The sequence below is a fragment of the Ochotona princeps genome, chromosome 15, assembly GCF_030435755.1.
Source record: "Ochotona princeps isolate mOchPri1 chromosome 15, mOchPri1.hap1, whole genome shotgun sequence".
Lineage (NCBI taxonomy): Eukaryota > Metazoa > Chordata > Mammalia > Lagomorpha > Ochotonidae > Ochotona > Ochotona princeps.
Window position 1 is genome coordinate 45,072,827 of NC_080846.1, and position 25,086 is coordinate 45,097,912.

A 25,086-nucleotide genomic window follows, 5' to 3' on the forward strand; every position below is an offset into this window, starting at 1 on the left:
AAAGGGAGGAAAGAGAGAGGCAGAGAGGGAGTCATCGATCTTTTATCTGCTGGTTCACTCTTCAATTGGCTGCCATAGCTAGGACTGGGCTCAGAGCTCCATACGGGTCTTCCTAGTGGGTAGCAGGGGCCCAGGCACTCAGGCTGGCTTCTGCCACACTCCCAGGTGCATTATCAGGGAGACTGACTGGAAGTAGAGCAGCTGGGACTCCAATCACTGCTGATACGGTGTGGAAGCTGGACCCACATAGCCAGTGTAGGGCTGTTTTGTTTAGCATTGTATTCCTGGTGATCAGCACAATACAGGAAATACAAAAGTACTGTAGATACAAAATAGGGATTTACTGGACACATATGGGAAACATTCGGCCAGTATTTTATGCTTTATTATAGCATCTAATTTTTTTTTTTTTTTTTTTTTTTACAGAGAAGAGGAGAGACAGAGAGAAAGGTCTTCCATCTGCTGGTTCACTCCTCAAGCAGCCACATGGCCAGAGCTGAGCTGATCCAAAGCCAGACGCTTCTTTTGGGTTTCCCATGTATGCACAGGGTCCCAAGGCTTTGGGCCATCCTCCCCTGCTTTCCCAGGCCATAATCAGGGAGCTGGAAGGGAAGTGGAGTAGCTGAGACACGAAGAGACACTCCTATGGGATCCTTCCTGATGTTTAAAGGAGGAAGATTAGCCAATTGAGCTATTATGCCGGCCTGGTTTGGTGCCTTTGTCTAATGTTTGATGTAAAAAATATGAAGATTTAGCCTCAAACTATATAGGACATTTGGGCTGGTGGTTGAGGAACAACCGGCCTGGCTGCTGTCTACAACAGCGGCATCCCTTATCACAGTTCCTGTCTGAGTCTCTGCTTCCAGTCCAGTTTCCTGGTGGAGAATGTGGAAAAGCAGCCGAGGATGTCCCGAGTGTCTGGGTCCCTGTTATCCACGGGGGAGGCCCGGATGGGACTCTGGGCTCTGGTTTTGGCCTGAACCCACCGCAGCTATCACAGCCATTTGGGGAATGAGCCATTAGATGAAAGATTTCCATAGGCCCACCTCCCTATCACTTATCCTTTCAAATACATAAATCAGCAAATATCTAAAAAGAGGATTTACAGGTCAAGTAAGCAGCCTAAATATGGGTTAAAAGATAGTCAGAAAAAGAATTGTGTGAATTTCCTAATATGGTAAATTATGACAGACATGTAAAAAATTTTTTATTTTTAACATTGTTTACATAGTTGAGAGGGCTGCATGTCCATGTGGGTCTTCAACTAGGATGGAGAGGTTTGAGGCATGGAGGAAGGTGGGTGGGACAAATGTTTAAATTCTTTTTTCTCCTATGTTTATAGGAAGTGAAGGGGAGAAAGCTATACTACCTCAGCATCGGGGAGGTGGGGCGGGGACGGTCATTTGATGACACCTTGGAGACCCTAAGGTGGGGAAGAGTGTTCCCTGGGTGCCACTTGAGCGGTTTTGATAGTTCTGAGATATTGCCAGGTTATTGTACCAGGGTTGAGGAAATCTTCCTGTTGGTTGACACAGTCAATGTTTTTTGGGGAATTGGAATTATCAGCTCAATTTTTGTCTTCCAGTAGTGGCAAGAATCTTCTAGGCAACCATATTTATAGCTGTGGCCTCTCAAGTTCTTAAAAAACAACACTTGAGGGAATGAGTTTGGGGGAATGTCCCTCTGTGTTTCAAATAAATGAATATATAAACATTCAAAAAAAATAGGAAAATCCATCTTGTTTAGCCAGTATCAACTCATACAGGGATCATAACTTGAGTTGGCTATGAAGCTGGCATCCAGTATGAACTCAGGGATTAGTGGGTGTGAATGGTTTAGGTGTAAGGTGACTTTTCACAATACTTCAAGACTGTTTAGTGGCAGAATAAATCCATCAGGGGATTAGCTCAGCAGCAAAATGGAAGCTGAGTTGGTTTAAAAGTGCTGTAATTGGAAGGTAATTTGTCTGCAGGAAATATCAATAAATAAATTGCAAAGTATACTGAGACTCTATTTTTGAATGCCAGGGTGATTTCCCATGGAAGATGGAGAAAAGTTCTTGAGAACAGAAAAGCCGTTGGCTTTTTGACTTTTCCGGGGAATCACTGCCTTAGTAGATCTCGCCATCAGGGGGTGCCCTAGGGCAATACTCTGCAGGTATGCTCGCGTGGCTTCTGCTCTATTAACTCCAGCACAGCAAACGTTGATTAGCTCTGCTTCTTGTCCTCGCGAATCTTGGGACAGTGTCACTTTCAATCAAAAAGCAAGAAAATGATGATTGACAATCACTTAAAATGTAAACAACCAGTATCTGATTCCTAAGGAAAAGGGCAAGCCTATTTTCTGTAGTTGTGAGCTTCTATGCGTAAGAGTCAGAATGAAGTGAAACGCCACCAGAATTCTACTCTGTTAGGCTCAGAAAGCTAAGTTGGGGGTTAACAGTTGTTCTTTTGTTTTTTGTAGCACCATTTTGTGTGTGTCTATTGTCCAGGACTGGAGAGGTGCATTATTGTGGAAATTGTTTTTTAAAAAATTTTGTCGGTGCTTCTGTAATGAACATGTTCTTGGGAAAGTGAGTAGGAACGAAGAATCCTATTTTCATTCCACTGTTACCTTGCCACATTTACTGATGAATTCTTAGGGTTTATTCCTGCCTGTTTAAGCGTGGAAAGTCAATTTGGTTGACCTTCTATTCTGCTAGCACTGCAGGCAGAGGATTAGCCTGTATGCCACCACACCAGCCTCTAAGAAAATTATTTTTACATACTTGGAAGCAGAGGGGTGGAGCTCCTCCCATGTGAGCGGCAGGAACATTAGCAGGGAGCTGGATGAGACGCAGGACATGCAGGACACGAACTGGCATTCACAGGGTTTATGCTGGTATCACAACGTTGGCTTAACCCGCTGTGCCACAGTACACCACAATGCCAAACCTCCATTTTGAGATTTAAGAGAGGAAAATAAAATCCTTGTTCTTTCTTCCTATTTGGGGGTAGGCAGGGAACCCCTAATATTTGTTAGACTCTTGTTTATCATGGAACATTCCAAGGAAGAGACTTTGAGAGCTGAATATTGGAAATCCTAGGATCAAATGGCAAAGAATTTTAACAGGAAGAAAAAATGTTCCCAATTTGCTGTGTGCTTCACCATTCCCCCACCCTGCTCCATCCCACCCCACTCCCTGCTGTTTGTAAACTACAAGTTTTAATGGAAAGTAGGCCACCCCCTCCTCCGGACTGGAAGCTGGCACACGCATCATCGGGGAGCTAACGGGGCATTCGAAGGGCAGCAGCAGGGCGGGGCTGACTTGCGACCCGCACACGCAGTTTTTTTCTTCTCATTAATCCTTTGCCCAGAACAGATGCGCTGGATGCAGCGTTGGGCCCGAAGAATGTCCAAAATATGTGGGTGTGAATCTGGCCAAAGGGTTAGTTGAATGTGGAGCATGGATACCAGCCTGGAAACGGGTCACATGTTCATGAAAAAGCACATTCAGCATGGCATTGTGTTTGGCAAAGTGGCGATTCCCGGCACGGAGAGCGCGGGGGCAGCGGCCAGTCATGTGGAACTGTGCGCTGCACCGGGGCTGGGGCTGCCGCGGGCGGGGTCCCAAGAGCCCTTGGGAAGTGAGATCATGGGGTCTTGCCCTGAATAAGGAAGGTTTTCTTTTCTTCTTCTTCCTAATTTTTCTAAAAGGAAAACAAAAGCCCCATGAACTGAATAAAGGGACAACTTCAAAATTCAGACTGCCCAGAGCAGGGAAGAATCTCGGGCTGAAGGTGCCGCAACTGCCTCTCCCGGTTGCCGGCTGAGACCCATGAACAAGCAGAGAGAATTTCCCTCATTTCACTGAGATCAAACAAAGCAAACTTCTATCTTGGCATGCTCAAGTTTCCTATCTCAGCAAACTCTAGAACATCACTTCACTAGAACTGTTAGCGCCTCTCAGCCTTGTGGTCAAGTTCAAGTGCAGAAGTAGCTGTGTTTGTGGCCTGGGAAAGCAGTAAAGGACGGGCCAAAGCCTTGGGACCCTGCACCCATGTGGGAGACCTGGAAGAAGTTCCGGCTCCTGGCTTCGGATTGGTGCAACTCCAGGTGTTGCTGCCACTTGGGAAGTGAACCAGCAGACCAAAGATCTTCCTCTCTGTCTCTCCTCCTCTCTGTATATCTGACTTTCTAATAAAAGTAACTAAATCTTTTTTTTTTAAAATACTGTAAAACCTTATACAAAACCTTTTTTTAAAAGAAGTAGCTGCGTTTTCCTCTGTGTGTGTGTGTGTGTGTGTGTGTGTCTGTGCAGAGGAGATAGGACAGGTTGATACATTTGGGATCATTTGTAAGTCCATAAGCAAAACATAACGCTTTTCTATTTCAAAAAATGTTTATTCTACTATTACTATTACTATTATTTATTACTACTATTACTGCTATTACTATTAGGTTGTTTTTTAAGAATGTGAGAAATCTATTACCATTAGGCTAAACAGCTCTGAAATGAAAGATGCTATTGTGTACTGCTAAATAAGCATTTCATTTTACATCACTTTTACAGTTAGTTGAGGGTGGCATCCCTAAACAGCCGTGGTAAGTGCTTCCTGCAAGAGGAAACACATTGGGCCCGGCAACACGTTCAGTTGGCTTACCTTCCACCTCCAACCGCCAGGATCCAATATGGGTGCTGGCTTGTGTCCTGACTGCTTCACTTCCCATCCATCGCTCTGCTTGAGGCCTAGAAGAGCAGTGGAGGATGGCCTAAAACTCTGGGACCTTGTGCCCACATGGGAGACATGGAGCAAGCTCCTGGCTCCTGGCTTTGGATCAGCTCAGCTCCGGCTGTGACAATTGAGGAACGAACAGTGGATAGAAGATCTTTGTCTCTGTTCTTCCCTCTGTAAATCTGCCTTTCCAGTATAAATCTGTAAGTAACTAACCAAATAAATAATCTTTTTAAAAGAGCAGAGACATCAATGGAGGTATTATGTTTGAAGTCAAGTAGAGGACGCATTTTTGTGATTTTTAAAAAAGAGTTATTTTATTCATTTGAAAGGCAGAGCTGGTGGCCTGGGCGGGGGTGGAGAGGTGGGGCGAGAGATCTTCCATTTTCTATTTCATTTCCCGGATGGCGGTAATGGTTGGGAGTGATGAGCCTCCTCTAAGGCTCCAACATGAGTGGAGGGTCTCAGGGACGTGGGCCATCCTCTGCTGCCTTCCCAGGTGCATTAGCAGGGAGCTGGATGGGAAGCTGAGCAGTGGGAACTCAAACTAGAACCCACAGCACCTCAGGAGAAGACAGCCTGCTTTGCGTGGCACTGGTCCTCGGCTGCTCTGCTTTTGATCCAGCTGCCTGTTAGTGTGCCTGGGAAGACACAGGAGATGACTTGCGTCTTTAGGTCCCTGCACTGACCATGAGAGACAAGGATGAGACTCCAGCTTTTACCTGGCTCAGCCCCGGCTATTGTTGCCATCTGGGGAATGAAGTAGTGAACTGAAGATCTACTTCCCTGTCTCTCAGTCTCTTTCTCTAACTCTTTCAAACGAAATAAGTAAAACTTAAAAAAATTAGTTTGTGTTTCCGAGTGAAGTTGAAGAAACACATGTCCTATGGCACAGCAGTCCCACTCCTAGGAATGTACTGTATGCGTTGTTTATTATGGGTTGTTTGACAATGCTATTTTTTTAAAAGGATTTTTTTTTTCTGTTGGAAAGGCAGATTTACAGAGAGGAGGAGAACAGAGAAAAAGTTCTTCCAGCTACTGGTTCATTCCCCAGATGGCCACAACAGCTGGAGCTGAGCTGAACTGAAACCATGAGCTTCTTCTTGATCTCCCACACAAGTACAGGCTTCTGAGGCTTTGGGTCACTCTCCACTGCTTTCCCAGGTCACAAATAGGAAGCTGGATGGGAAGTGGAGCAGCTGGACTAAATCTGGCACCCATATGGAATCCCTGTGTTTAAAGGGTTAGGACTAACCAGTTGAACCACTGAGCCCCAGGCCCTATAGGGCTCTTTTTTTTTTTTTAAAGATTTATTTTATTTTTATTACGAAGTCAGATATACTGAGAGGAGGAGAGATAGAGAGGAAGTGGAGCTGCCGGGATTAGAACCAGCGGCCATATGGGATCAAGGCGAGGACCTTAGCCACTAGGCCACGCTGCCGAGCCCCTATAGTCCTCTTAACAGCACTGTTCATGGGTTTAGGGTAGCCCCCAAATGGAGATATTATGAATATCCATTAACTATACATTGAAGGAATCACTTGTGTTATGTTTATAAAATGGAACATTGCACAGAAATAAAATGAACAAGCTATGGCTATAAGTAATAACATGGAGTAAAAGAATTAAGAGTAAGTATTAAATAGCTCGTACAGTAGGTTTCTCCTTATCAAAGTCCAAAAGGAGGCAAAACAGTATTATTTAGGGGGGCCCACATGGGGAGTAGAAAAGCAAGTAAATATATGATAACAATAAAAGTCAGGACGATGGCTAGTTCTTTAGCGATGTGAGAAGAATAAAGGATTCCTTTTCTAAGATTAGCAAATATTGAGAAATTTCTAAAAGGAAGACCATGTAGAAAGCTCATGACTTGGGAGCTATCATTGTGACATGACAGATGCAGCCTCTGTCTGAGACTGTAGCATCCCATAAGAGCACCGATTCCCGTCCAGCTTGCTGCTCATGTGCCTGGGGAAGCAGTGGGAGGTGGCCCAAATCACTGGAATCCTGTACCCATGTGGGAGACCTAGAAGGAGCTCCTGGCTCCTGGCTTCCATCTGCCTGCCTTGGCTGTTGTGGCCTTTGGGTAGTAAACTGGAGGGTGGAAGATCTCTCGCTCTTCCTCTCCTCACCCCACCTAACTACCTTTCAAATAAATAAAAATAAACCTTAAAAAAACCAAACAGAAAATTCATGAAATGAATGTATGTATAAGAGAAGAGCTATGGAAAAACTAGTTATCTGATGAAAATTTCAAAATATTTTAGAAGACTATATTTGTATTACTTCATCTTTTTGATCAGTTTAATATCTGAAATCTTATGGGTAGATTATAGGAAAAGTTATAAAGCAGACAAAAAAAATTTCTCTGACACTATCACCCTCGAACTTCCCAGTTGCTTCTTTCTCTTGCTCAAATCCTGAGTTTTGTTTCTAAACTATTTGATGAAGATGATAGCTGTGCTCTGGGTTTAAGGGTTTACCTCTTTCAAGAATTTGTATTTTAAGGGTTTTTTTTTTTAAGATTTAGAGGTTTTAATAACCTCAAATTAAGTGTCAGTCAATGGAATTTGGAATTTAAGTTATTTTTCAAAAATGTGAGCCAGTTTTTCACAAGGGGGCTCAATTGCAAGGCTTTGTAAGAGGCAGTATCGCTTCTTTGCAAAGAAGTACCCTCTGGTTTGAAGCTGGTTTCCTTCGACGCTGACAAAGATTTAGGGGCTTTTGCCTGAAGGTTTTGCGGTGTTAATAAGAAGTGAAGTCTTTATTAACAGTGGACTCTAAATAGTGTTACACATCTGAGATGCCCATGTATGAGACAGCTTCTGTGCAGTCAAAATAACCAACCACTAAATTATGCAACGTGAAAGAAACTGGAAAAGGGGTATCCTGTTGACTGACATGGAATGAATTTCTTCAGCTTGTCAAGTTTACATCTTAAGATCATTAATTTGGCAGATTTCAAAAATACAATATTATACAGATATTGAAGAACAAAATTTCTGGGTCCGGTGCGGTAGCCTAGCGGATAAGATCCTCACCATGAATGTACCAGGATCCCATATGGATGGCGGTTCTAATCCCAGCAGCTCCACTTCCCATCCAGCTCCCTGCTTGTGACCTGGGAAAAGCAGTTGAGGACAGCCTAAAGGCTTGGGATGCTGCACCCGTGTGGGAGACCTGGAAGAGGTTCTGGCCTTCTGACTTCAGATTGATTCAGCTCCAGCTGTTGTGGTCACTTGGGGAGTGAACCATCGGATGGGAGATTTTCCTCTCTGTATATCTGACTTTGCAATAAAAATAAATAAATCTTTAAAGCAAAACAAAACCAAAAACCTCCAAAACTTCTAAGTTTGGAATGCATTCTTCTAACAATTATCACTAAGATTGGTCTGTTTCCAGTTAGAATCAATGGTTTGGGGTGGGTGTTTGATACAGTGAGGAGGCGCTGTTTGGGATGCCCATGACCAGGAGTGCCTGGGTTGGAACGGGGCTCCTCTGCTTCCTGTCAAAGCATAGTCTGAGGAGCACGTCATGTGTGTGGGTCCCTGCCATCCATGTCGGAGACTTAGATGAGGTGTTGGGTTCCTGACTTTGTCTGTCTCTGACTGTTGCAGGAACTTGAAGAGTAAAGAAGGGAACTATCTGTGTTTCTCTGCCTTTCAAATTAAGTGAAAATAAAACATGGATGAGTCAAAAGGAAACAATGGAACGAGATGTTGTACAGCGTGTTAAGTCACTGCTTGGGATGCTTGCATTCCCCATAGAGTGCTGATTCCAGGCCCAGTCACTCTGCTTCCAATCCAGCTCTTGGATGGCGTGGTTGGGAGGCAGCTGATGATGGTCCTGCCGCCCATGTGGAAGACTTGAGTGGAGTTCCTGGCTCCTGGCTCTGGCTTGGCCCAGCTGTGGCTACTGCAGACATTTGGAGAGTAAACTGGTCGATGGGAGATTTCTCTCTTTCTCTCTCAGTCCCCCTGTTTCTGTCACTCTGCCTTTTATTTGAGGAAGAAAATTTTAAAAAATGACTAAAGAATATAAATAGCTATTTGGTTTACTAGATAATTTGTGGAATTAAATTTGCAGCCTACAGAATAAACAAATTGGATTATATTCTGTTTAATATATAAAATCATTTGATGATAGAAGTTACCCCCAAATTGTGAGTAAAAGTAATTGCTTCTATATTGGTTAGGATAGTAGCTAAGCTGTGTATGTGTGTGTGATAAAATATATAGATTCACACACCCATGTCTTCTTTGAAAGTTTTATTAGTGGGCTCGGCGGCATGGCCTAGTGGCTAAAGTCCTTGCCTTGAACGCACCAGGATCCCTTATTGGCGCCGGTTCTAATCCCAGCAGCTCCACTTCCCATCCAGCTCCCTGCTTGTGGCTTGGGAAAGCAGTCGAGGACGGCCCAAAGCTTTGGGACCCTGCACCCGCATGGGAGACCTGGAAGAAGTTCCTGGTTCCTGGTTTCGGATTGGCGCAGCACTGGCTGTTGCGGTCACTTGGGGAGTGAATCATCGGACGGAAGATCTTCCTCTCTGTCTCTCCTCTCTGTATATCTGACTTCGTAATAAAAATAAATAAATCTTAAAAAAATAAAGTTTTATTAGTTTCTTTCTTTTTATTTATTTGATTTTATTGGAAAGGAAGACTTACAGAGAGAAGGAGAGGCAGGGAGAAAGATCTTCCATCCGCTGGTTCACTCCCCAGAGGCCGCAATGGCCAGAGTTGAGTCGATCCAAAGCCCAGAGCCAGGAGCTTCTTCCGGGTCTTCAACACAGGTGCAGGGTCTGAAGGCTTTGGGTCATCATCTGCTGCTTTCTCTGATAATAAGTAGGGAATTGGATGAGAAGTGGAGCAGGTAGGATACAAACTGGTGCTCATATAGGACTATGGCAGTTTCAGGCTGAGAATTAGCCAATTGAGTCAATGTACTCCTATTAGTTTCTTTTCTGAGTAGCCAGGGAAATTTGTAAGAGATGATCCTTTGAATCTTATGATGCAAATTTTCTCTAAGGTAGCCTATCTAGTTGCCAAGATTTCTAGTTACTAGAAATCTTACTTTGTACGTCTTTTATTTAACTTTTATGGAAATCTTAGAGGTACACAAACATGTATGCATAAGGATGTTCATTGGAGCATTTGCAAAGCAACAAAAAAAATTGGAGACAAGCTAAAAATTCACTGCAAAAGGAATTGTGTATTAAGGTGTGTGGATGTGATAGAATACTAGCCAGTTGTTAAAGTGAGTGAGCTACGTTTCTAGTATAGATGCAGAAGCATCACCATTCATTCCTGTTACGTTACCTTTTCTCTCTTGGCCTGCATCTGCGGCTTCGCAGTGATCAGTTAGCAAAGGAAAAGAAAACTCAGGCCTGGTCTACAGATTGTTCTGTGCGATGAGATGCGGCCATCCAAATGTGGACAGCTGCAGCCTCACAGCTCCTTCCTGAGACACCCCTGAAGTGACTGCGGGAAGTCCTTTTCACGGGCGGGACTGGAAACTGTGCACCAGTCTGCTCATTTTGCTTAGTGAGAGAAATGGCCAAGGTGTTATTGTGAGCCAGGCTGCAGTGAATGGCTAGGCTGGAACTCAGGGAAAAGGAGGATGCTGGGGAGGCATGCCTCTCTGAAGGGGTGGGAATGTGAAGGTGTTTGTGTCCTATGTTTTTATTCACCACAGTCCAACCCTAGCAGACAAGGATTAAAAAGTCAAGTGACAATATAATCTGTTATGGGTACCCATCAACCTTTTCCTCCCAGGCAACCCTGTCATCAACTAATAGGTTCATGAACTTAATGACCAGGGGAGCAGGAGGGTTGAAGATTATGCAAGGGCTCAGCAGGACTAACTGTCATTCACCAAGGCTGATCTGGCTATAACCACTGCTGCGTGTCCAGTCTGCCGACAGTGGGGACTAGTCCTGAGTCCCTGATATGGCACAATTTCCTGGGGTGATCAGCCAGCCACCTGGTGATGGGTTAATTACATTGGATGACTTCCATTGTGGGAGAGCGTTTTGCTCTTACTGGAGTAGACAGTTACTCTGAATATGCATTTGCCTTCCCTGAACACTGTGTTCCAGCCAAAACTGCCATCTGTGGACCTCTAGTGTCCCTTGCCCTCCATCTTTGGCACTTTATAGAGTGCTGCCTCTGACCAAGGAACTCACTCCCTAGCAAACAAAGTGTTGGCACAGGTACAGATGCACACAACTGTTTCTGCTTTTTTCCATCATCTTGGAGTTACTGGCTTCATAGAGGGGCAGGCTGGTTCTCCGAAGACCAGCCAGCAATTCCTTGCAGGTCTGGGACAAAGCTTTCCAGAGGCTGCAGTTGCTCTGAAAAAGGGCCCAATATGTGACACTGTTCTCCCATAGTCAAGTTTTTTTTTTTAATTGAAAACTTTCTTTTTTCTGTAAAGATCTCCTTGAAAAGTCTTACAAAAATGTATGAGTATAGTTGAAATGTAAACATTTTAAATTTCACATAGTAGTTAAAATATTATAAAGTAACCTTATGCTGTCTATTCTTCAGCTAAATTATCTGCACATTATGGGAAAACAGGTAAATATTTCATCTAAAAAAGGAATGCTGGATGAAAATCCTCTTTTTCTCCAGACCGTAACCAGGATTTATAGGTTCAGGTGTTAATGGGGTTGGGAATGGGAGTGCTACCACTCACTATTTTTTTTATATAAATATTTATTTATTTTTATTGGAAAGGCAGATTTACACAGAGAAGGAGAGACAAACAGAAAGATCTTCCATCTACTGGTTCACTTCCCAAGTGGCTGCAATGACCGGAGCTGAGCTGATCTAAAGCCTGGAGCCGGGATCTTCTTCCAAATCTCCCAAATGGGTGCAGGGTCCCAATGCCTTGGGCCGTCCTTGACTGTTTTCCCAGGCTACAGTCAGGGAGTTGTATGGGAAGCGGGGCAGCTGGGAATAGAACTGGCAACAGTGCCTATATGGGATCCTGGTGTGTGCACTAGGCCAGCTACTAGGCTGTCATGCTAGGCCCTCTTTTTTTCTTTTTACAAGATTGACTTTTTGTTTGAAAGGCAAAGCTACAAGGGAAGGAGAGAGAGATTGATAGGTAAATAGATAGAGATATCTTCCATCTACTGGTTCTTTCTCCAAGTGGCCACAATGGCTGGAGCTGAGTTGATCTGAAGCCAGGAGCCAGAAGTTTCTTTTGGGTATTCCACTTAGGTACAGGGGTCCAAGGACTTAAACCATATCCACTGCTTTCCCATTCTGTAAACAGAGAGCTGGATCAGAAGTGGAGCAGCCAGTACACCCACGAACTGGCACCCCTGTGGATATTGGTGCTGTAGGTGGAGGATTAGCCTCTTGAGCCACTATGCTAGCCCCAAGGACTTGGCAGTTTCTTCCAAGGAGAGGATGAGTACACTTCTAGTTACATGCAGAATAGTTACAGCATGTCAGGCAGAAGCATAAGCTTGTTGTTATCCTTATTCGGACATTGAGCATGGTTTAAAGTGGTAACTGTGTGCAGTGTTGGGCAGAGTTGGTTATTTGATCATTGGTTACACTTACTAATCTGGCAGCCACACAATAGTACCCTGCTGTTTGCTCACATGCTTATCTTTGTGTTTCTGTGCAGGCATTTTTTTGTTTTATTTGTTTATTTATTTGTTTGTTTGCAAGTCAGAGTTACAGAGAGGTAGAGACACACAGGAAAAGATCTCCCACCCATCCCCTGGTTCACTTCCCAAATGACTACAAAGGTCAGGGACGAAATAGGCCAAAGCCAGGAGCCAGGAACTTCATCCAGGTCTCTTATGTGAGAATCAGAGATCCAGGCACCTGGGTCATCTTTTGCTGCTTTTCCAAGGCCGTTAGCAGGGAGCTGGATTAGAAGTGCAACAGCCATGCCCTCGGAGGCCGAGTACTCTGAGGTCACCCACCCCCAACCGGAGCTTCCGCTGGGGATGGAAGAAGTCCAAACACTACCGTACAGAAACCAACATCATCGGAAAGACAACCAGAAGCCCTGAGCGGCCGCAGAAACAGAAGAACAATAAACGTCCTTCGGGACCAGGGAGGAGAGCTTTCTCTGGTCCGAGCCTGGCTCCACCTCTGGACCCCCACCCTCCCTTGCAATGACCATCAGGATCGCTCCGAAAACCCCTCATAGCAAACAAACAATCATACAAACTAAAAAAACCTAAAATAAATAGAGAAACAACAAAAAGTAGAGCTTGGAATCTGACAGGAAAGAGCTGGCATGGATTTGCTCATGCCTCGCTGGGTGGGACACGAAGATTAGTCACTCTTCACCGTGGTGTTGGGGACTTTCCTGCACCGCCCCCCTCCAAAAAAATGTTCTGCACCTTAATTGTTGACAAATGTCTTGTTAGAGTTACAAGCCAGTCTAGATTATCCCCAAATCTGCCAAGATCAGTAAAATTATACTTCAACACAACAAATGGCTAAATACTAAAATGAAATAGACACGAGACAGCTGAATGGTACCTTATAGCCATTTTAAGGTATATAGCAGCCAGTCCTGTATACAAACTAAAATTGAAATGTCAATGAGCAAATCATAGGTTGTGGTTAAGAACTTGTTTTTTGTTTTTTTTTTAACATACTGGTTACGCAAAACCATGTCAATTCCATAATGTTACAAATTGCTGTTAATGTTATATTGGGACTCTTAATTGACTGGGATGATATTCTACCAGCTCTAACTTCGGACCAGAAATGGTCTCCCCAAGAAACTGTTCAACCCATCTGGACAATAAGTAGCTGGACTCTATGTTTGGTATATGTTTGCAAGGAAAGAATCTTGATTGAATTTGAACTGTAATACTGCACCAAGGTGGAGGAATCCACCAGGGGGGAGGGGCGTGGGGGGGTGGGGGGATTCCCAGAGCCTATGAAACTGTCACATAATGCATAATAATTAATAAAAAAAAGTAAAAAAAAAAAAAAAAAGAAGTGCAACAGCCATGACACCAACTAGGGGTCCTATGGGATGCCACCATTACAGATGGCTTTAAGTGTTATGCTGTGATCTCAGCCCTAAAGATAATTTTAGATGTGATTAACATTTAGATTGGTAGACTTTGAGTGAAGCAGATTCCTTTTTATTTTGTGGTTTGCAGAATAATGCATACAATCAATTTCTTTTTTTTTTTAATTATTTATTATTTAACTTCAGTAATTACATTGTATTATGTGACACAGTTACATAGATACTTGGGTTCTCCCCACCCCTCCCCAAACCCTCCCACCATGGTGGATTCCTCCACCTTGTTGCATAACCACAGCTCAAGTTCAGTTGAGATTTCCCCATTGCAAGCGTATACCAAACATAGAGTCCAGCATCTTATTGTCCCGTCAAGTTCAACGGCTTCTTAGGTATATGGAACAAAATTCACATTGCAATATAAGCCCAAATACTTGGGAGGAAGTCTGGATGTATTTATTGTACATTAAACTAACATTGTACATTATTTGCTGGGGAATGAGATGGAGTGAGGGAAAAGGCATACCTTTCCCTTCATATTCTGGGCCATTTCTTCAACTAGATTTTTTTTCCCCTCAGGTATAGTGTTTTTCACATTTATACTTGATTTGAGAGCAAGATCTGACTTTTTTTTTTACTTTATTATTTCAGTTAAGGAGATCATTTATCATGTCCAATGTGATGAATTTTGTTTCTTGGTATTCACCTGCAACTCTGCTGGGAATAATGCTGTGCCCTGTGAGTCAAAAGCACAGGGATTTCCTGGCATCTTCCTTCCAACTGGGATGGCTCAGCAGTGTGCAGAAAAAGACAAAGCATAATGTAGCTGGTTTGCAAGTCACTATTTCAAAACAGCTATGTTTAGTGCCATACATTATTGATAGGTGATCTTTTTGGTAAGAAACAGCCTCTTACGGGAAGTTTACTTCTCATTGGGCTTTTCAGGCAGCCAACTCAGGATGTTTGCCTTTGCAGGATGTTTGCCAAGGATCAGAGCTTGTGGAATGATGGGCGAAACGGGATGAGTCCAGCTGTGATGCACAGCAGCTCCCCTCTGGGCCAGTCCAGCTTCTGCAGCTAGAGGGGCCCTGGAGAGTTGTCCTAGGTTGGCCTTCGGTGGCCGAGCCTTTTTCTTCATCATACAGTCACTGGACACGGGCTGCCCTACGAGGGGTGTGACTTCGAGTCAGGCTGCTTCTGAGGCAGTGCTGGAACTGACTGTGTGACAGTGGAGAGTTTACGGAGGCATGAACAAAATCATCTGCCAGCAGTGCTGTTAGCAGCTGGGCTAGCAAGTCTTTCATTGAAGAAGAATCTGAATGGTGTGTCACAAGGTCTATCTCCAGCACCCTTCTTCTTCTTAAAACCATTATTTTTTAAAAAAGATTTATTTTATTTTATTGTAAACTCAGATATGCAGAAAGGAGGAGAGACAGAGAGGAAGGTCTTCCATCTGTTGATTCACTCCCCAAGCAGCTGCAATGGCCGAAGCTGTGTCGATCTGAAGCTAGGAGCCCAGAGCCTCTTCTGGTTCTGCCATGCAGGTACAGGGTCCAAGGCTTTGGTCTGTCCTTGACTGCTTTCCCAGGCCACAAGCAGGGAGCTGGATGGGAAGCAGGGCTGCTGGAGTTAGACCCGGCACTGAGATGGGATCCCAGTGCATGCAAACCGAGGACTGAAGTCTCTAGGCTACCATGCTGGGCCCAAAATCGTTATTTCATTTATTGAGGGAAAGTAGATGACAGGTAGTGGCAACAGTCACTGGTTCACTCTTCAAAAGCCTGTAGCAGCTAGGACTGGATCAGGCCAAAGCCAAGAGGAATCAGCAATGTAATCTAGGTCTCCCATATAGATGGCAGGGACCCAAGTATTTCACCCATCATTTGCTGTCCCCCAGGACCTGCACCATCAGGTAGTTGTATCTGGGAATGGAGTGGCAACTTGAGTCCAGGCACTCAACAATGGGACACAGGCATCCTGACCAGCATCTTAACTGCCAAGTCCAATGCCCAGTCCCTCATGTTCCCTTCTTGTTCTTGGGATCAGCTTCTCAGGGTTTAAAACCCTTAGGCAGCCTCCCCCAATCTTTCATGTAATATAGCAGTATAACTCAGTGAGATAATGCTTATTAAATTCTAGCTGTCATTATTGTCTTTTTTTTTTTTAAAGATTTGTTTGTTTTTATTTGGGAGGCAGATTTACAGAGAGAAGGAGAGACAGAGAGGGAGAGTTTTCATCCATTGGTTCACTCCCCCAAATGCTGCAATGGCTGGAGCTGAGCCAATCTGAAGCCAAGGGCCAGGAGCTTCCTCTGGGTCTCCCATGTTGGTGCACGGGCTCTAGGACTAGAGTCATCCTCCACTGCTCCTCCAGGCAGGGAGCTGGATTGGAAAGGAGCAGTCGGCACATGAACCAGCACCCATATGGGATGCCAGTTCCACAGGCAGAGGATTAGCCTGTTGCACCACCAGGCCAGGCCCATATTGTCATAAATTATTAATGTCACTATTCTCACCTAGTTAGCAGATGTCTTAGAAAAATATATTATTTTCCAAGCTTTATTTTTTAATCAAGCATGGGTAAGATCTAGTATAAGGGTGCAGTGGATGTTAGCAATAATTCTGTCTTACATACATTATGTTAAGATGGCCCTGAATAGCTTCAAATTTTAGGGGGTTTTCCTGCTGTCTGAGTGCTAATCCATTTCACAAGTTAAAGAGTATTTTATTTTTGCCTTTTGTGTTTGTAAGTCAGTATGATTCAGTGATTCCCAAGGAACCGTTTTTCTTGGCTTATTAAGGAAGGAGCCAGGCCCAGATTTGTAATTCATCCCCTTGACAAACAATGTAATCATAAATTAGAACATTCAATGAAAGCCTAGCTTCTGCTTTAAAAAAAATGTATCTTGTGAAATTGTTTTGAAAATGCTCTTGACATCTGGTTTGTATAATTGACTGCTATCCTGATGGAAATTATGTGTCAATCAGGAAAAAATAAGAGTAGTGCTAAGATTCATAACAGAGGGGAGTGCTTCCCAGGCGTTGCACTAAGTATTTCACCTGCACTGTGCCGTGTGAGCAGCCCTTCAGTCTTCTGGAGGTGATTACGTCATTAATGTTCTTTCCTAGGGGATGACATTGAGGCTTTCAGGGGTGAGCTGTCCAAAGGCAAACACCCCAGCAGCTTGCAATTGATAAACTGGACCATAGGATTCATGTTTACCACCATCCCATTCTATTGACTTTAAGGATGGACTGAGTCTACTTCTTTTAAATAACAAATTACTTATTGAAAACATACTTCTGATCCCATCATACCTTGCTGGAGAAAATGAAAAATAACAAGGTTTCTCAGTGAATTTAATCTAGCTGAGGGATTTCAAGATTACCAGTGGGAGTATTTCCTAAACCCTAATTATTAAATAAGCCTTTTGTTGTTGTTGTCATAGTTGGGTACCACATGAAGGGCTTCTTCCCATTTTCTGGATTCTTATCTCTTGAGCTTGACTTGGGCACTCAAATCTTCCCACTGTGTTTAACAAAAAGCTAAAAAAAATATACTCAAAATAGTTTTATTTGTAATTTAAAAAAATTTATTTATTTGAAAGGCAGAGACAGTAAGGGAGAGCATGCTTAATCTCTCATGTATTAGTCGGGATATGAACCGGCGCTCATGTGGGATCCCAGAACGTGTAAGACAAGGACTTTAGTCACTAGGCTACCATGCCAGGACCACAATAATTCAAAAATATATATATATTTGTTTATTTATTGGAAAGTCAGATACACATAGAGGAGGAGAGACAGTGAGGAAGATCTGTCTGTTGATTCATCCCCCAAGTGGCTGCAACGAAGCTGAGCTAATTCAAAGCCAGGAGCCAGGAGTTCCTTCTGGGTTTCTCACGTAGGTGCAGGGTCCAAAGGCTTTGGGCCATCCTCGTCTGCTTTCCCAGGCCACAAGCAGGGAGCTGGATGGGAAGTGGAGCCTCTAGGACACGAATTGGTGCCCAAATGGGATACCAGCATGTGCAAGATGAAGACTTTAGCCACTAGGTTACTGCGCTGGGCCCCTGCAATAATCTTTTAAAAAGCTCCTGTGAGTTTTAAAGCTGAGATGTAACCATGTTCCTTTTAACAAGGTTGCTCTTTTAAATTTCTTCCTGAAGGTTTCTGAGGTTACCGAGGTGGCTGGAGTTTGCATGGAATCAAAGGCCGGACCGGAAAAGGCGGTGTGGGTTCCGCGCCTGGCGGGGCAGCAGAGCCCTGGTGGACTTGAGCAGCACCCGCTCCTGTTTCCGCTTCGGGAGGGGTACAAAAGCCTGATGCACACTGCTTTGCTTGCGTTTTTCATTGGTTTTCTCGTCGTTCTCGTGCCTCTCCGCTTTTTCTCTCCGTTGGGCGGAGAACAGACTTGCCCCAGTAAAGGTCCCTTGTCAACAGTCGGCCGAGGCTTTTTTCTTTTAATGGTAGTCCGTGCCCCTTACATCGCCTGTTTCTTTTTTTCTTCTATGTTCTGTTTTACAATCATGTAAGAATAAAATTTCCCTTTCATTCACAGTAGCCTCTAATTTTAGCTTTGCACAATTCATCTTTCCTTTGTGGCAAATTGAACCATATGTATCTCTCGATGTTTCTCTTCTTACATAGTCTTCCTTAGTATTCGAGCTGGTTTGAGATCTGTCTTAACCACAAAATGAATGGGGTTTGAAAAGGAATAGTGGGGGAACAATAAAAGAGAGAGAGAATGCACGCACGGGCAGAGACACTGTGCTGGTTCCAGGCTTAAGTCTTAAGAAGGCCTAGCAGCCGTTGGGCGGTAGCCAGCTGCCATAACACGTCTGTCCTGAGGCCACCACGTTGTGAGCAGTTGTCTTTCACATGGCCACTTCATGAGTCCAACTCAGCCACATGGAGGGGCCATGTGGAGAAGGATTAGGTCCCTGGCGGGAAGCCCCCACGGAGCTTCCAAGCACCTGCTGACACCAGCTTGCCAGGCAATGAGCAAGGCCCTCCTGGATGTAGATGCTTAGGCTGGGAGTTCGCGCTACCACAGCTGCCATCATGTGGTGACAGATGATCATTGCCAAAACCTGTCCAAACCGCAGCTTGGGGAGCAAGAATTCGCATTCGCGACTGTTTTTGGAGTTAACTTGCTAAATATATTGCAAGAGCTAATGCAAACACTAGACACCATGTGGGCAAAAAATTGTTGCCCTACCACCCTCACCTGCACTGCGATTTAGTTGGATAAGATGATTTCTACATATTGAAACAACCATTGGCTGCTTGACTTTGCCTATAATTTCTGTTGGTTCTTATAGATTCTTACTGGATACCGCATAGTGACTAGTCTCCTTGAAATTTGTTGTTTCCTCCTTAGACATAAGTGTCGTTCTAAACGCTGCCTTTGTCCTCAGTGTGCTGATACTGCTGCCAGTGTGGTGACCGGGCCATTTTGTGAACTTGCCTTTCTGCCTCATCATTTCCTTCAGCATGCTCACAGCCGCCTTCTCACAGCTGGACTGGTGAATCCACTGTAATTTTTTGGCACTCAGAAAATCCTGCTGGCTTATTTGGTCAAAGTCAAGGTCCTGCAACTTGTCATTCCCACCGTTTTTGCTGTTTCTGGTCACTTTTCCAGCACGCAGCATTCCCATTCGTTTGCATTTCCTGCAAACAACATATGCTATTGGTGAGTCAGTAAGAAAAATCCTCTCTCTGTCTGTGGCATCGTGGTGCAGAACATTCCTAAAATGATCACCATCAGTTAATTATGCCTCCTTACTTCTGCGATAGGGAGGTAAAGCCAGGGCTTTTTTTCTTCACATCACATGTTGAATCCATGTCTCAGAATATTACAACACATCTGTTCTTCTTGGGCTGAAGTCATTCCAGCAGGAACGTATTTCCTAATAAATGTTGCCCAATTGCTTCCGAAGGCTCTTGAGTCTGGGAGCATATTGGAGCAGTGGATTCTCCACGTTTTTCAAATGACTTTCAGTTTTAGCTTATGCTGTCCATCTGTTTATTCGCTCAGAGTTCCAAACATAGCTTAGAGTCATCACAAGTAAACTTAATGAGCTCCGTGGAGCATTTGCTATAGCCCTGGCCTTCCCAGAATTTCAGAGCATTTTAGAAAAGGACTGTATGCACTATTAGGGTCCCCCTAGCCTGCCTGATGGCAGATAGGCTAGAATAGCTAGGAACCGAATGTGTTATCTAACAACAAAATAGGACAGTTGCTGTATGAGACAGGCCGAGTGTAAGGCTGACACAACATGAATGCCCCTGAGGCCAGGTGCCAGGTTCCAGGGCACGTGCTCATTGTTTCCTCTCTTCCATCCCCAACCATCTCACACTGGGAAAGCATTAGTTGTCACAAGCCTCTTTAATACTGACACTTCGCAGGGTCATGGACTTTCCCATGGACTTTGTTTCCAGGCAGCATCCTTTTCTTTACAGGAAGTGCTTCTCTTGTGCTTCTCATGATCCCAATGGCTACAGTTCCCAGGTCCCACTTCTTTTGCAGTAGGAATAATAGTTCAGGGCCCATGCTTGGCCAGACATGCTAATCTCTTGGGGGCTACGTGGGGCAGGAGGCCACTGATTGAAGCAAGGTTAGTGAGAGACTTTTCGCTGAACTGATAGATGGAAAGCAGTAGAGGACTCCCTGTGCCGAGCTTGCTGCCTGGGCCTGAGGCGTGCCGCCGTACTTGGTGTTCTCATGTCATGTCACATCACATGGAAGCTGTCTTCTTGAAGGGCAAACTCACACACAGAACTGCGTGAACACACAAGGAAAACAATGGAAAGATCGGGATGGCTGTGACCCCTCAATAAAGCTATACCTGACTTTCTCAGACATCCCAATCATTCACTCTTTTATCTAAACTCATTAGTGTTGTGTAATTTGTCATTGAAGCCATACTGGAAAGCAGTCTATTTTTTATTTTTTTAGGATAATTTATGCAACCTTAAAAACACCTTTCTTCTTGGAAATGTAAGTAGCAGTTGTTGAAGCTTTAGAACAGAAGTTTCAAAGTTCAGAATTTTTCCAGAGATGAGAATACTAGAAGTGGTTTCTTTAATCCACAGGTAGAATCTTGTCTGATGAGATTCTCTATCCAGATATTTCTAAAAAAATGTGTTGTTACCTACTGGGAGGCCATCGCCTCGGGAATATAGTTGTTGTTTTACTCTAGGATCCAGAGAATCACTGGAATGAAGGGACCCTGGCCAGCGTGCCTCTTACGAATGCCTAAGGGTGAACACTGGGGACAGATGTTACTGGTCTAAAGATATGCTGCGAGTGGTGTCCTGGGTGGGTGCAGCAGACGCGAACTGTTTCCTGGTGGATGAGTGAAATGGATGTGTCTGACCACAGAGGAACAGTCTTTCTATTTTCAGCTCATCCTTAACTCCCAGCTTTATAATTAAGTGGTTTTTTTTTTTAAAGATTTATTTATTTTTTATTACAAAGTCAGATATACAGAGAGGAGGAGAGACAGAGAGGAAGATCTTCCGTCCAATGATTCACTCCCCAAGTGAGCCGCAACGGCCGGTGCTGTGCCGAACCAGGAACCTCTTCCAGGTCTCCCACACGGGTGCAGGGTCCCAAAGTCTTGGGCCGTCCTCAACTGCTTTCCCAGGCCACAAGCAGGGAGCTGGATGGGAAGTGGAGCTGCCGGGATTAGAACTGGCGCCCATTTGGGATCCTGGCGCATTCAAGGTGAGGACTTAAGCCGCTAGGCCACGCTGCTGGGCCCAATAATAAAGTGTTTTATCTTTACAAATCAAACTGGCATAATCTCCCAAGGTTTTCCAATATTCTGAATGTCTCCTCTCCCTATGTCTCCTTTTCCCACCTGTTTAATACAATATTTTCTTTTGTTTTGATTGGTCACTTTCAGTTTATACTGTGACTGCATTTTATATCTTTTTTTTATTATTACTTGGAAAATCATATAAACAGAGAGGAGGAGAGACAGAGAGGAAGATCTTCCATCCATTGATTCACTCCCCAAATGGCTGCAATGGCCAGAACTGAGCTGTTCCAAAGCCAGAAGCCAGGAGCTCCTTCCAGGTTTCCCACATGGGAGCAGGGTCCCAAGGCTTCAGGCCATCCCAACTGCATTCCCAGGCTGCAAGCAGGGTGCTGGATGGGAAGCAGGGCAGCCGGGATCAGAACTAGCACCCATTTGGGATCCCAGTGTATGTGAGGCAAGGACCTCAACTGCTAGGCTATGGCGCCGGGCCCCCTGTATTTTGTATCTTAAAGGTATCGTAAACTCATTTCAATAGCATAGCAATCCTGTCAGTTAGCCATTTTTTAATAGTCCCAAGGAAATTTAATCAGTGAGCAAAGTTCTTTTTATGAAGAGATAATGGTTTTCGTGTGTGTGTTTATTGTATTGCTGCCGCCGGCAGGGCTCAGGCCTTGACTGCGTACTTGCTCAGCGGGTACAGCTGCTCCTTCTGTTGCTGCCTCTTGGTGTTGAGGTTCTCATGCTTGTTGAGACGGCGGCGCATGGCACGCGTCGTCTTGGGCCGCAGGTCCAGGGGCTTGTACTTCTTGCCCTTGTAGAGCTTCCTGAGGTTTTCTTTCTGGGTCTGGTTGATGACTGTGAGCACCCGGGCGATGGATTTGCAGACAACCGGATCTTGGACAGCTTGGACGCCACCCTGCCGGAGACCTTGGCGACGCGCAGCTGCAACAGCTCCACTTTGAGGTCGTCCAGCTGCTTCAGCAGCTCCTGCTTCTTCTTGCCGCAGAGGTCCTGAGCCTTTTTCTTGGCCATGCCTGCCGGTTTTCTTTTTAAAAAAATATTTTATTTATTTATTTATTTATTTGTTTATTTTAAAGATTTATTCATTTTATTTTTTTAAATTTATTTTATTGTATTGTTGTTGACAATGGTTACATAGTTAATTACGATTAAAAAAAAAAAGGTTCGGGGGTATAGGGAGGTGGGTAATACTATTATGTCCATATTGTTTCCATCATGTATCTGAGGTAAAGGGGAATATTGAGGGAGAAGCCTCACCCGGTTTCCCGCCCACCCCAAGTCCCGGATGTGGGGCATGCTCTGAGATATTTGCTCAAGTGGTTTTAATAGTTCTCCAGTTATGAATCGCTGCCAGTTTCACTTGATGAGGTCGTCCCCTGATTGATATGGTCCATCATAAAGCCTTCATTCGCCCCATATTTCGCTGCCAACAATATACAGCTGAGATGAATGATTGACCTGTTCTGTCTTCTGTCTTTTCTTGGTTAGAGTTCTGAGTCCAACAGTTCGATTGGGGAGATCTCCAAAGAAACTTTGAGGTATTCCCAGACTAGATTCTTGTATGTTCTAGAAAGCACAGGGCCCGGCACAGTCCATCACCCTGATCAGCTGGTGGTTTCAATTGCTGGGTTGGTTCTGTTTTCAGTCCCGAGTTGCACTGGAACCAATGGGTGTTGCAGTCTAGTCTGGTTCTGCCCAGCACATACTCGGCCCTTACATCAACCAGTGGGAGCTGCAGCCTAGTCGGGGTGGCCCACAATAACCCCCATCAGGCCCGCCCCCTACCCTGGTTTGCCAGTATGTGTAGCATTAGACCAGTCTGTCCCCCATCCCATTTGGCTCTTGTACTTATCACTGGGTATTAAAGCTTAGTTCTGTCTAACCAACTCAACCATCCAGCCCTCACGGATGTTGTTGAGTGCCTCACTGTCTAGCCACCCCAGCCCCCGTCCTAGTTTTCATGCCCTCCCGTGGGAGTAGTGACCCAAGAAGGGGGAACCCACTTTTTCCCTCCCAGGTCTCTCTCACCCCTGGTTTATGCACTCTTTAGGTGGTTCTGTGGTTTGACTTGACAGAATTAGTCCCCAGTGCCAGCTGATGCTGCGGCTAAGCCCAAACATCCCTCACCCACTCTAATTTATGCTTGCACCAGCAGGAATAATCAGCCCAGCCTGGCTTTTCCCTGATCTAGTCCACATGCAGCTCACAGGTGTTGTAGCCTTGCTTAGTCTGGTCTGTCCCCATCCCAGCCCACGCTCTCCAGTGGGAGTAGCTATCCGGCGAGGGGACCAGCCCCTTAATCCCCTTGCCAGCTCTGCCCCTCCCTTCCTGGATCTCATGTGTGCTGGTTGGGTGCTACATTCATATCCAGTACAGGCAACCATGCCCTGGCATTCCATAATGTGTACTGGTTTTGTCGCAACCAAACCCGGCTCAACCCACACTCTGTTCTGGTGATTGGATTTGCCAGTGGATGACATGAACTGATTCAGCCTTGTTTGCCCCTGACCCATGCCAAATGTGTGCCAGTGGGAAACTTTCCACGGCCTATTCTGGACTGTTTCCTATCATGCTTCTTGCGCTAACTTGCAGGGACTGTGTCCTGTCGGAGGAGTTGCCCAGGCTCCTCCATCAGAACCCCTCCCAATGGCAGGTTTTGCGCATACCAGGGGGTCCTTGAGCCAACCCTACTCAGTTCACCTCCTGTCCTAGCAGGAACAGTGGCTTTTCCTGGCTGGCTTTCACCCCATTCTAATTCTTGTTGTTGGATGTTTCAGCCCAGCCATGGCTCGTCCATACCCACACACAGCTCACACATGACTTAGTAGGGGGTTGAGACCCAGCCTAGTCAGTCCCACGTCTACCCTGGTTCTCCATGACACCAGATAGTGTTGGGGTCTGAACTGGCCTGGTGCATCCAATCCCAGCTCACACTAGTGCCTTAAGTGACTACGACTGTTTCCTAGATAGAACGCAGCCCCCATTCCAGCACACACACCCCTAGGTGGGAACCTCAACCCAGTTAGGGTGTCCCCTTACCTCCCCATTTGGGCCTGTTCCTAGCCGTAAATTGCGCACCTGCCCGTGGTTGCTCTGAGGACCAGAGGTACAACAGCCTAGCTCGGTATGACCTGTGCTCCATGCTGGTTTCTAGTTTTGCTTGTAGGCTAAGGTTTGCTTAGTCCTGCCCAGTACATTCCGTTCCATTACCAATTTCACAGCTCAGCATTGTTAAGTGATTAGAAGTTCCTCAAAGGAAGAGTTACTGGCATTGGGAATCTTTAGAATTGACTCAGATCCCAGAAACAGTGTGGTCAGCCTGGAGCTACCTAAGCAACGATTCAGACAACCAATACCCCAGAGTTCCCGGGGGGCCAGCAGGCACAGCCTGGCACCAAATGGTGCACTGGCCGCCCAGGCCCAGCCCACCATGAGCACATGGTGGCTGGGATCGGGATCCAAGTTAGATGCTCCTTCCTGCAGCCCACAGCAGCCTCCCGGCTGCTGAAGTTTAAACCCACAGGCCCAAGGTTGTGCCCCACCCCAATCCCGTCCACCACCCAATGAGGGCGGTGG

The 25,086-nt window shown here is 45.1% G+C and overlaps 1 long non-coding RNA gene and 1 pseudogene across 1 annotated transcript in view; one reads left to right on the forward strand and one right to left on the reverse strand.

Annotated features, from left to right (window-relative positions):
• The window catches only part of LOC131482087 (uncharacterized), a 177,642-nt gene that overhangs the window by 24,081 nt on the left and 128,475 nt on the right, over nucleotides 1-25,086 (forward strand). The window lies entirely within an intron of this gene.
• LOC131482086 (large ribosomal subunit protein uL29-like) lies at nucleotides 22,154-22,521 on the reverse strand (annotated as a pseudogene).